This window comes from Sceloporus occidentalis, unplaced genomic scaffold, assembly GCF_023333645.1.
Source record: "Sceloporus occidentalis isolate IW3139 unplaced genomic scaffold, rSceOcc1.0.p SCAF_3, whole genome shotgun sequence".
Lineage (NCBI taxonomy): Eukaryota > Metazoa > Chordata > Lepidosauria > Squamata > Phrynosomatidae > Sceloporus > Sceloporus occidentalis.
The window spans coordinates 142,165,730-142,178,076 of record NW_028316983.1 but is presented as its reverse complement, the minus strand read 5'-3'; the positions used below and the strand labels follow the sequence as shown (position 1 = coordinate 142,178,076).

At 40.3% G+C, this 12,347-nt stretch overlaps 1 protein-coding gene across 1 annotated transcript in view; it reads right to left on the bottom strand.

The window, feature by feature from the left end:
• CRB1 (crumbs cell polarity complex component 1) overlaps positions 1 to 12,347 on the bottom strand; it is a 113,953-nt gene that overhangs the window by 9,534 nt on the left and 92,072 nt on the right. The gene's annotated exons all lie outside the window — the stretch shown is intronic.

Here is a 12,347-nt window from a genome sequence, read left to right as displayed (position 1 = left end):
ATGATTCCACATTAATTGCTATCCTATGGAATTTGAGGATCTGCATTTTAAGGGAGAGGTATTTGGAATTCTCAGCCAGGGAGCTTGAGTCCCTTCCCAGACTACATACCCCAGGATGTTGCCATAGCAGTTAAAGTGAAATCAGAGTGCTATACTTGTGCAGTGTGAAAGGGCCCCAGATGCTTTTGGACTATAATTCCCAATCATCTCTCAATATTGGTTCCTGCTGACTGAGAGTGATGATGGTTGCAGTCCAACAATATCTGGAGGGTCACATGTTTCTTCCTCAGTATTTGAAGCATTGACTAACAGTTACTTTTAGAGGCTTCAGATAAGCTGAAATGTGAATTGATGCCTTACTGGTTGAACCAGTACAACACATTAAACAACACTATTAGTAATTCCTCATGCATGCAATAGAAAAGGACTTGAGAATTTGGCTTAGTAAAGCCCAAGTGAAGTGGTTTCCCCTTCCTGTCTAGACATAACTATAGCAAACAACTACTATGAAAAATGAAATCAAAGCTAAAGCAGCTCTGCTTAAGGAGGAGTCATATGAAAGCTACAGTCAATACTCCATATCTGTGGATTCTGCATCAATGGATTCAACCAATCATGTGTGTGTGTGTGTGTGTGTGTGTGTGTGTGTGTATCTATATATATCTTAATTTTGCCATTTTATAGGAAGATCACCATGTTACTATGCTGTTGTGCATAATGGGATTTGAACATCCACAGATTTTGGTATCCATGGGGGGAGGACACTTGGAACCAAATCCTGGGGGATACCAAGGGTCTTACTGTATATGTTAGGTAACATCCCTGAACTTTCCCCCAAAATATTTTCCTGGTGATATAACACCATACCCAGTAAAGGGTGTGTATATACTCATGTATTTTAGAATTTTAGTCAGAAAATTTCCCCAGAAAACCTGAATCGATGTACCCATGGGTTCATGTAAGTGCTGTACTTTAACTCATAATAAAGGAACCATCCCCTGGTGAAAGGCAAGAGAGTGATCTGTCCTGGAAGCACTGACCCCCACTCTATTTTCTCACCCATCCGGCCTTTATTATGAGCACAAGCAGTTATGCCTGCTGAAATTTTAGGAACCCTGGTGGCACGGTAGTTAAATGCCGAAACTGCAGCCACAACATTGTAAGTTCAATCCTGGAGGGCTCCAAGGTCCACTCAGCTTTCCATCCTTTCATAGGTCAGTAAAATGTGTACCCAGCTTGTTGGGGGAAATTGGCTTACACATTGTAAACCACTTAGGAAGAACTAATTCAGTGATAAGTGGTATAGAAATATACTTGCGGTTGCTATTGTTTTCCTTTGTTTCATCCTTTACATCCTTTGTTACATGCTGTAAGTTTTACCTTTGACTTATCCCCTAGTCATATCAAAATCCAAAATTTTGGCCCCAAAACTTGCCCTTGACTTATATGGGAGGTTGACTTATAGTTGAATAATACGGTAATTCAAAATGAGTGTGGCAATTTATATGGTGTGATAGTACAGTGGACCCTTGTTATACGCTGGGCTTTGGTTCCAAGGCATAGCAAAAGGGTCTCCCTTATAAAAAAAAATGGAAAATTAAGATTTGACATTTGAAACTTATACTTTTTTTTGAACATTTTCAAACCATGTATGCTTGAATCCATGTATAAGAAGGGACGACTGTATGTTTAAGTGGTGTGATAGTAGGAGGGGAGGGGAGAATCTGAACCAATGAATGCCTACAGTTCAGATCCATGACTCAGTGGTATAACCAGGCCTTCTTTTAAGCTGTGCATACCATGCTGCTTCAATTATACATTAAGATTGGTGAGGGAGAGAGGTGTCTTTCCTGTACTGCAATTGAAGTAGAAACTAACAGAATATTTGCTGGGTGAAAATTGCTCAGCCACATGAGCAACACTAAATGGGCAGGCTGATTGCTGAGAACCCAGTCAACATGCAAGACATGCATCTGAAGGGATGGTGACATCTGGACAATTAATATCTGGTCTTGATTCCCACCCTGCAGTCAACATTCACACATAATCTAAAAAGCATCCCATCCCCACAATATATGGTTTGATTGGTAAAGCAATTCTACTTCCCTTGACTAGAGCAGCTCAAAGAACAGCTTCTGGAATGGGGTTCCAATGTTGGCCCAGGTGAGGAGAAAACTACAGAGGCCCTCTTCTGGCATTTTAAATCTTCCATAGAACAACATATGGAGAATAAAGTAGGAATGAGCCTGCGGACTAGTTTTGCTCCTTCCATTCTAAGTCTTACTGCCTTCTCATTTTCATTATAAATACCCAAAGTGATGAGCCAGAGGGTTTTGGTACATTGTGTGAACAGCTTCTACAGAGAATAGAGGGGTTCAACAGATGGGCAGAAAGGGGCGCCCTGGAAGCAGGCTGCGGCAACCACATGGTGCAGCCTGCGCACAGCAGAAAAAGAAGCCCGGAAAAGGGCTTCTTTTTGTGCCACAGAACGGGCACCACTGGCACACTTGTGCACCATGATGATGCCCCTTATGCACCATGCCATTTGGGTGCTGCACATGGAAGACATTGTCATTGTGTACCCTGTGTAAATGACAGTGTGCCAAGATGGCACTCACAGCGCATGATAGGGATCGGGAGCGTGTGGACACTCCGCTCTCCCGAGCCCCACCTTTGGCCTCAGGCCGACGCAAGGCACCAGTCTGTACTGGGCCAGAGTCTCCTTTCTTCAGCCTCTTGAATATGAGGAGGTAGAAGAGAACAGATGAAGGAGAGGCAGGTTCATTTGTCTGTTTTCACCATTTCCTCTCCTATGATTTTATAAGGAAAGTTTAAAAAACACGAAGAGACTCATTACTTCACAGAAAGACTCCTTGGCCTGAAAACTGAGATACAATAGTTAGGGTCTGGTTACCTATTACAAACTCATGGGATTGCCTCCTCCCATATAATTCACTTCATACACTCAGGTCCTCTAGGGACATTTTCTTCAACCAGCCAGAAGTAGACTAGCAAGTGTCACCCAGAGAATATTTTCATCAGTCACCCCTAGACTGTGGAATGACCTGCCAGGAGAGATTTGACAGCTAAACATACTGTCTGAATTTAAAAGAGTATTAAAGAGCTATCTCTTCTGGCAGGCCTACCCAGCTGATGTTAAATTATGAATTTTAAATGGGCATATTTTAATTTTATGTTGGATGCTATTAACATGTGTTGATGTGTTTTAATGTAATGTGTTTAAATGGTTTTGTGCATTTTAATCTATGTTGTACCCTGCCTCGAGGAGATGCAGAAAATAATAATAGTAATAATAATAAGTTGTTGTATACCAATTGAACTTTAGCACTTCTCCCACATGTACCAGAGAAATCTCTGCCTGCCCTCCCTTTTGTAAGTACGCCTGGTACAATTTTATTCTTGTTTTTAACCTTCTCAGAGATAGCTATTACATTTTTGTCAGGATGAGTTGCTGAAACTGTCATTCTTCAGGTCCTCCTCACTGCCCTCAGGTTTTTTGTTTTTTAAAGGCAGATGATTTTAAATGGAGAAGGGGATGCTTCTTATCTCTCATGCACCTCCATTTAGCAATTACAGGGAGACCATGTTGTGCCTTCCGTATCACTTGCTGAGGTGCATTTTGACCTAATTTTCAAAATATATCTTTTAGTATACTTTTAAAGCTCACATACCGTCTTGGCTACTTACATTTAGTTAAAATAAAACACTGCATTATGCAGCAAGTCATGAAGACTCTTCAGCAATGAGGGCAGGGAAAAGGGACCAAGCAATGATTCAGTACAACAAATATCCCCACCTATTCATTGCTACTTCTCAAGTACTCTAGGGGTGTATCTACACTGCAGAATTAATGCAGTTTGACACTGCTTTAACTGCCATGGATCTGTGCTGATGCCACAACAAACTACAAATCCCAGGATTTCTTTGGATAGAGCCATGACAGTTAAAGTGGTTAGAAACTGCATTATTTCTACAGTGTGGCAGCAGCCTAGACTGTATAAGGTGAGAGTTTACAGAACTAACACAGATCACTAGCACTCTCTGTGATATTAAGTTCCTTGCAGTACTACATTTTCCTTGGAAGTGATGTTGGGAAATTCTGTTTGTCTGCATCATATATTCCTTTAAAAAAAGTTAAATTATATCTACATGACACAGTTATGGCAGACGGATACCATTTCAATTGCCATGCCTTGATTCCACAGAATGTTAAGTTTTCTCATTTTCCCATTTCTAATTTTTAACTGCATACATTTGGCTCTCGTGGGCATATTTCTTTTTACTGAAGGGCTGCATCCAAAATTGCAAAAGTGCAAAAATGGAAGGAATGTTACATTCTTGTTACCTATCATGAAACCCAATGAAGCTTACTTCTAACTAGTGACACATGAATCAGTCATGCATGAGAAGAAGGCTGTGACCACTGTGATTCTTTCCTGCCCATCTAAACATAAAATGTATGTGCAATTTTCCATTTAATTTATTAGACCTTGTTTCTTAACTGCTTATTCAGATTATAAATGCTGCTACATGGGTTTAAATGGCAGAAACTCTTACAAGTTAGCATAACCAGATCCACAAAACCAGCAGTGACTCCCATGTCAGATGGGTGGTGAATCTACTCCAGGTTTTAATCCTATTGAGGAACCCTATTTCTAAATAGATCCAGCACTTTTAAAGTGCTATCAGTGCCTGGGATGGATTTACTCGCCCTCTGACATGGGACCCACTTGGGTTTACTCCTGCTGACAAGGCTATAGGTCCTCCTGTTCCTTGCAGGCTCTTGTGATCCTCTCATCTGTTTCTGCGGGCTTGGAAATCTAGAAAAGAAGGGATTGCTGCAAGGGAAGGAGACAGGAATTGGTAAACATTATCTTTTCCACTTCTGACCACCAACTGAATCTCAGCCTTGCCCATGAATAGAAGAGTTACTTTGATTCATGATTGCCTAGTTAGGAACCAAACCTATGCCTTTTTTAATGCTTATTTTCAAAAGTTAACTATTTCAGTCAATGGGTCAAAACACCAGCTTCAGAATGCAGCTTGAGCTATTTTATCTGAGTAAAATGTTGCTTGGTGTGGGAAAGGAAACATGCAATGGAGACCATGGCTTCATTCAGATGTCACAATAAAGCATGATCTATCTCAAGAGAAAGAGCCTCAACTCAAAACGAATGCATGGATTTTGAAACCTTATTGTGCACACTTTCTCCCCCCCCCCCCTGTGTATAGAGGAGCTTTGTGTAGAGGAATGTGTAGTAGCGCATTGTGCAGATCTGTTTGTTAATTTGTGATTAAAGTATTGACTCCATTGTTTATTGCAACCCCCCTCCCCACACACACACACACACACTTTCCCCATAAATGTCAGGGAAAGAACTTGGGATTTTAAAAAAAAAACCCTGAGTATGAGAGAAAGTAAAGCTGGTAGATTCACCCATCCTCAGGCAGAGGTCTTTGAGCATGTGGCTTTGCGAAAAAAGCTTAGCCTTGAAATCCTATGTATTCATGTATGTTTGTAGTGCTAAATCGCCTATTTTCTGACTGGCTTCTTCTCTTTAACAGCTACAAGGCAGGCAGCCACAACATGATCCTCTCTGTTCTGGGAATAAGTGGACTTGTTGACTTGGGGCTGGAGCAGATGCTTCAGAATTATATTTTGCTCATTTCTGATAAAAAGAAAAACACGGATTTCCTCTATCCATGTGCTCTAATTTTCTTACATAAGCTGTGCCTTGCATTTAATTTAAACTTAAAAAAACAAACACACTCCAGATGCCTCTGCCAGTGGTAACATAAGATGTTAAAGGTTTAAGACCGAACATCCCAAATGGTAAATCCATCTAATCTAGACCTATTCGGTCCATTGTAGCTGTCTGGCAGAGGTCTTTCCCATGTCTTGCTATGTGAGCCTCAGAAATCCCAGGAACAGACCAAGGATGTGATCTGCTGATAGACTCTGGCGTGTGTGTGAGCCTTCAAGTCGTCTGCTGACTTATGACAACCCCATGAATTTCACAGAGTTTTTTTTTAGGCAAGAAATACTCAGATGTGGTGCCCTAAACTGTATAGGTAGTCATTTTGAAGCCTCTTTACGCCAAATCTTTCAGTTCCTCCAAATCCAGAAGTGATCTGTGCTGAGGGTGCCTATTATTTCTCAAGCTAGCCCTGCTACCCAAGAACTTTTTAACTAGACACAAGCTTATGGTTGTGGTGGAATTTGAATCCAGAACCTTCTAAATACAAAGCATATACTCTGCCATTGGGCTGTGAGGCACTTCATAAGCAAAGATGGTATACTGAACTGGTTCTTTTGGTGCTTAAATAAATACTACATTCAGGTTGGAGTTGCTAGCATGGCACTGTTGTGACTGTTGTTGTTGTTTCTTCAAGTTGTTTCTGACTGATGGTGACCCTGTCACAGGGTTTTCTTGGCATGATGTGCTCAGAGGAGGTTTGCTGTTGTCCTTCTCTTAGGCTGAGAGAGTATGACTTGCCCAAAGATACCCAAATGGCAATTTGAACTCTGATCTCTCATAGCTTAGTTCAACACTCAGACCACAAAACATGCTGGCTCTCATTTTTAAGCTAAAGCAAAAGAAGAAATAGATATGGATATGGATATTCTTTCTGCTTATTCTTCACGCTATCTTACTGACAGATTTTGCTTCCTCTACTTTTTCTCTTTTGTGGGTCCTTATTTTTAAAAAGGAGAAAGTTCAGGGATCCCTATAGGATGAAGAATGAAAGACAAGCCTAAATGATGGAGGGAGCGGATGAGCAAACGGAAGGAAAAGTAGTTATTCAGTCCTTGACACCTTTTTAGTCAATATGATAATTACTCAGGAATAACTGCATAAGGATGACTATGCAAATGCGGAATAAATTATTCATGAACCTGCAGGCATTTATTATCGTAATTTAAGTGTCATTAGGACATGCTCCTATAACTAATACTTCCCATTAATGAATATATTAAGTAATCTCTGAAAGGCAAATTCAGTGAGAATCTTAGACTCCTGTGCCAATTTTTTTTATATATAAAAAAAGTCCTGAATTCAATGTGGCCATTAACTGCTGTGTTCATTCATATCTTCTGTCATCATAATGATTGCTGGAGGTATGTAGCAATGCAGATAAGATTTTCCATCAAGGCGCCAAAAGGGATGAAATAATACTAATGAGCAGACCTTGGCAAAGGATCCCATTCTGTTTGGTGCCCATTCAGTTAGTGACTGCCCTACTAGAAAAAAGGAAGAGAAAGAGTAGCCTGATTACTTTCTTAAGCTCTTCCAATGACTATCTTTGTATGCTGCAATTTCACATCAGGCTTGTTTGTTTGCTTTCATGATTACCTACATATACTGATGGTAAGGAAGCTAATTAAATCTTCATAGTAACTGGATCAGTGCTGTCTAATAGAACTGGAAACTTGTAAGACACCTGCTTGCCCTACTGTGTGGTGTGGAGCTTCACTCTTCTTTTTTGGAGCCCAGTGGCTGAATTGCCCCTGGCAAGGACACCCAGGTGGCACACCAGAACTTAGTGTGGCCATTGCCCCAAAGCTGGCAAAGCCATTAATGGACCACTCCCTGTCATCCCCACCTATCTTCCCTTTCACACATATATTCTGTATATACTCATGTATAAGTCTAGCAATTTAAGTCAAAAAATTAACCCAAAAAACCTGGGTTGACTTATTCACAGGCCACTGTAATTACTGTACTTTAACTCTTATCAAAATAGAAAACCATCCCCTTCTCTAAATGGAGTGGTGAAAGGTGAGAACTTTGTTCATCCTGAGAGAACCTAAAAGAAGCACAGAGCCCTTCTACTCTCTGCTGCAGCTCAGCTTCTGTCCCTTTCTATTCCTTGGACAGATTAATTGTGCTGTTCTTTGGCATCATTCTTTTACTTTGTCCTTTACATAATTTGTTACGTGTCCCTAAGTTTTACCCTTGACTTATCAATGGGTCATATCAAAATCCATAATTGTGGCCCCAAATCTGTCTTCAGCTTATACGTCAAACATATTGGAGTTGACTGCCAATCCTAACCTCCAGCTCCATCTAAGCAGGGACCCCCAACCTCCATCTGTGGTCCAACTTTATTTCACATTTTTGTGGCTCTTCTCCTGCAATTATATAGCACAAAATTATAGCACTATGCAGCCACTGCATCCTTTGGAATCATGGAGTTTGTAGCTTGGTCGTGTATTGGAACACTTTGGCTGAGAACTCTAAGTACCCGATCCTAAACTGCAAATGACATGGTGTAATGGTTTGATTTTTAAACTTACTCACTAGCACTTGAGAAAAAAGTGCTCTGCCATGCAGTGGCATCACTAGGGTTGGCGTCACCCGGTACGGTAACTCACGGTGTCATCCCTCCTCCATTGACCTCCTCTCATTTCACACCATGTAGAATCCTTAGTAATGCTTTTTTTTTTTGGTACTAATGTTACTCGTAAATCATAATTCCCATTTACCTCTGAATGCAATCCTAATAGTTCTGACATAAACAACTAGCAAAATTAAAATTATATCTTCAAATTACAATATCATATGCACAACCTAAATGTATTTACATATACACAGTGAAGATTTGGTTAAAATGTGATGATGTTAAAGACAATTTAAAAAAAAATAATTTCAAAAATTTCAATTTCTTTTTAAAATTAAAATTTTTAAATTTTAATTTTAAAAAGTTCTGGGATGACTCCTTTCTCCTCCCTCTAAGCATTTCCCTCCACTCCCACCAACTTGTAAAGCATTTTAAAGGGAAGCAGATGAATGCCACAGCCTGTTTCTGCCAAAATGTAGGTATTTGAGGAGCAGTGCTGTCACCCCCCCTTTTAGCATGTCACCCAGTGCAGTCCACAGTCCCCACACACCCCCAATGATGCCATTGCTGCCATGGAAACCCACGTGACCATGGGCAAGTCATGCTCTCTCAGCCTAAGAGGAAGGTAAATCATTTCTAAATAAATCTTCTTAAAAATGTTATGATAGAGTCACCATAATTCAGAGTCAGCTTGAAGTTGCATAAGAACAACATGACCATAAATCCCAGAATTCCATAAGATGGGATCATGGCTGTGTTAAAGCGGAATCACAGAGTTATAATTGTGAAAGGGCTGTCTTTTCCTATTTAGAGCTATTCACAGATGTTTTGGACTCTACCACACAATCATGAGTGTTATCTGTAAATGTAGCAGAATCACAGGACTGACAACCTTCGTGGCTGACATTAACATGAGTAATATTAGTTGTGATGTGTGTTTGTGTGTGTCAGTAATGGTGAACTGCTGGTAACTGGGTAGGCCTCCATATTTTACAAATAAAATGCCTCCTTTTCTTGTCTCTAGGAGATTCTGTTCACACAGTTTTATCATATGTCAGCAATTGTAGTGGTAGAGAAATGAAAGTTGGGAGGCTCAGGATTTTGATAGGGAGAGCTGAGGCTGAAAAATAAGGTTCCTTCCTATGTGAATTGCACAGCCATTCAGGCCATTACATGGCAGTGGGCCTCTACTGCTGGCCGCACCTCTGGTGATAGGTGCACTGCTGTATAAATACTGGCATGTGGGTATCTTTAATCAAGAAGCGTACATACCAGCTGCTCATATAGAGGCTTCATCTCTGCTGACAGTCCTGTTCGAATGTATGGATACCTCTTTTTGTGATTCAGACATGGGGGATATATTGATTTGGCCACAGTGTTGGCCCTATCATTAGACAGCATAAATTATAGCCTGAATGCTATTGACTATTCCATCTAATGTAAATTGCTGAACAATGAATCAGCATTCAGGTAAATTTAAGTGATTCAATGAATCTACATTAGTTGTGAACACCCAAAGGACTCTGACCAATGTAACATGGATTTTTGCTAAAATGCAAAGTAATATGTCCTGCTTGGCTGGCTTAGAGTTCTTTGTACTTTGAGAGGGCATAGATGGGGAGATTTTTCTGCTCTGTCTCAGCTACTCTGCCTTACTTGGTAAAATGTCTTAGGACAGCCTGACATTCCTACTACCCATAAATAGAAGTTTAGCATTTACAAGCACAGTATTTTCTGATTCCCAAGAGACCAGTCTTTTAGCCATATAGAAGAGTTCTCAAACTATGGGTTTTCCTCCCCTTCAAACTACACACTTCTTGTGGATGCAGGGGCCATGGTTGATATGTGGGGGTCCTCTTTCTGTAAAAGTTCCAGTTTTAGGGGAAAGACAGGGTAAAACTAAAAATAATAAGGCTGCGGTTGGAGAGGGTTCCTTTTACTGGGGCTTTTCTTTTGTTGGTGGTTCCTTGTGGGTTTATGCAGCAGTGATGGTGAACAGTAGCAGTTGTGGTTAGAACAGCACCAGACAATTGTATCTAGCTGTGCCTTTCAATCTCCCAACAAACCTTGAAAGTGGCTTACTGGTGGGAAAGACACAGCTAGCTACCACTTCTTGGAATGCAAATCTAGAAAATGTTGTGAAAAGTGGGACCAGTAGTGGAGCCCAGGAAGGTTTCTGGGGCCCTCAGCAGCTGCTCACTGATGCTAAGCTCCATTCCAGTGGAGAAAGCAGTGTATATTCTTTTGCATGACTCTGTTCCTTTTCCCTTGAAATGGCTGGGAACAAATGTACACAAGGACTTACAGTGTACCTGCACAGCCTTTGTTTTGCTGGCTTGGGTTAAGGATGGCGAAATTGTTTTCCCGTTTAGTACAAACATGTGCGATTCCTATTATTGTGATATTGTTGCTGACTCAGAAAAATAATGTGAGTCGGGGGCATGATCCATGTATTCATTCTTTTTTCAGGATTGAGGGAGGAGGGAAGGAATGAGGAAGAGAGAGAAATTAAAATTTAAGCAAAGAAATCCCGAGCAATTTTTTTTTTGTTTTGTTTTGCTCTGATGACATTTGGTGAAATCAAAATAGCAGGCACCAAATGCATTCTGGAATTAGAAATGAAGGCTTTCTGTCCTCAGGGAGGGTGGATGATATTCTCTTTAGTGGAAGATGCTAGTCTCAGGAGATGGTTAAGCAATCACACACCTCAGGGCTTGGGTGGAACACAGTGTGGAAGGGCTACACTTCAGCTTTTGAGGTAGTGCATATCTGAAGTGTGTAAAACATTCATAAATCATGACACACTGAAAGCAAATGGGAACACACAGGCATGAGCACAAACAGACACAAATGAAAAAAGGAGGTGTAAGGTGACAAAGGCAGACAATTTATTGTACTTATAGAGACAGGAAAGCTAAGTACATGCAAATGCATACAATGTAATTGATGACTATGGATGTACAAAAAGAAGGACAAACAAGGATTTCAGAAGTTCTTTATGTCAGGACAAAGGAACATTTTCCATGATTGCAGTGAGACAATGGTATTGGCAACAGGTGTGTGATGCAATAAGACTAGAATTTTGCTTTTTCGGTATACTTTGGTGATCATATAAGCTGCATGTACAACAACATCAGCCTCCTGGCTCCAAAGACGTATTTTGAAATGGAAGATCCTGATATAGTCCCTGTCTATGCTCCATGGTTTTTTTGTTTGATTTTTTTTTTTTTATCTCATCAAATAGCAGCAGAGTTTGCAAGGAAATACCTTTCAGATCACTTCTTCTGGACTCTGTGGCTTCTCATACTAACCTAAAATCTATCTTATTTGTGTAGCTTCTTTTATGGTGGTTAGCTCTCATCCATTTTTCTCATCTTTTCCATTTAAAAGGGGGGATTCACCCATACAAATCCCTGTTATGGATGGCAATCATTTCTGATTTCCTTTGTAACTCATTAACAGTAGCATCATTCCTATTATGTGAGAGAACAGTCCTTCTAAGGTAGGTGGGTGTTACATTCACATGGTGGCTAAGTGAATAGCTTTAAGTCAGGCATGTGCGTGAAAGAAAACTATTTTTATCCTAGCACAAATACATCAGGGTGTAGGTGATGTTTGGTTCTGAAGTTACCTGGTGGTTTGGGGTAGAAAGTTGAATAATATAAATTAGATCATTAATCAGAATTATAAACCTGAAGTAATTCCATCTCTTTCTTTTTCTCTGACTCTCCCACTTTTTCTGCTTCTGCACCAACAAAGAACTTAGTCCCTATTGCCCCCATTTTCTGGTGCGTGAGGCTGCAGTCGTAACACACTGCTACAACAGAGCATGTCACCAAGAAAGATATATTAAAAAATAAATAAAATTGTTGACCATGCAAGGCATGTTGAAAAACTTGGCTTATGAGCTTGTAAATATTGAAGAGGGTATCAGCCAATATTTCTGTGCAAGAATATTATTTTCTGTGCAGAAAATGATGTCC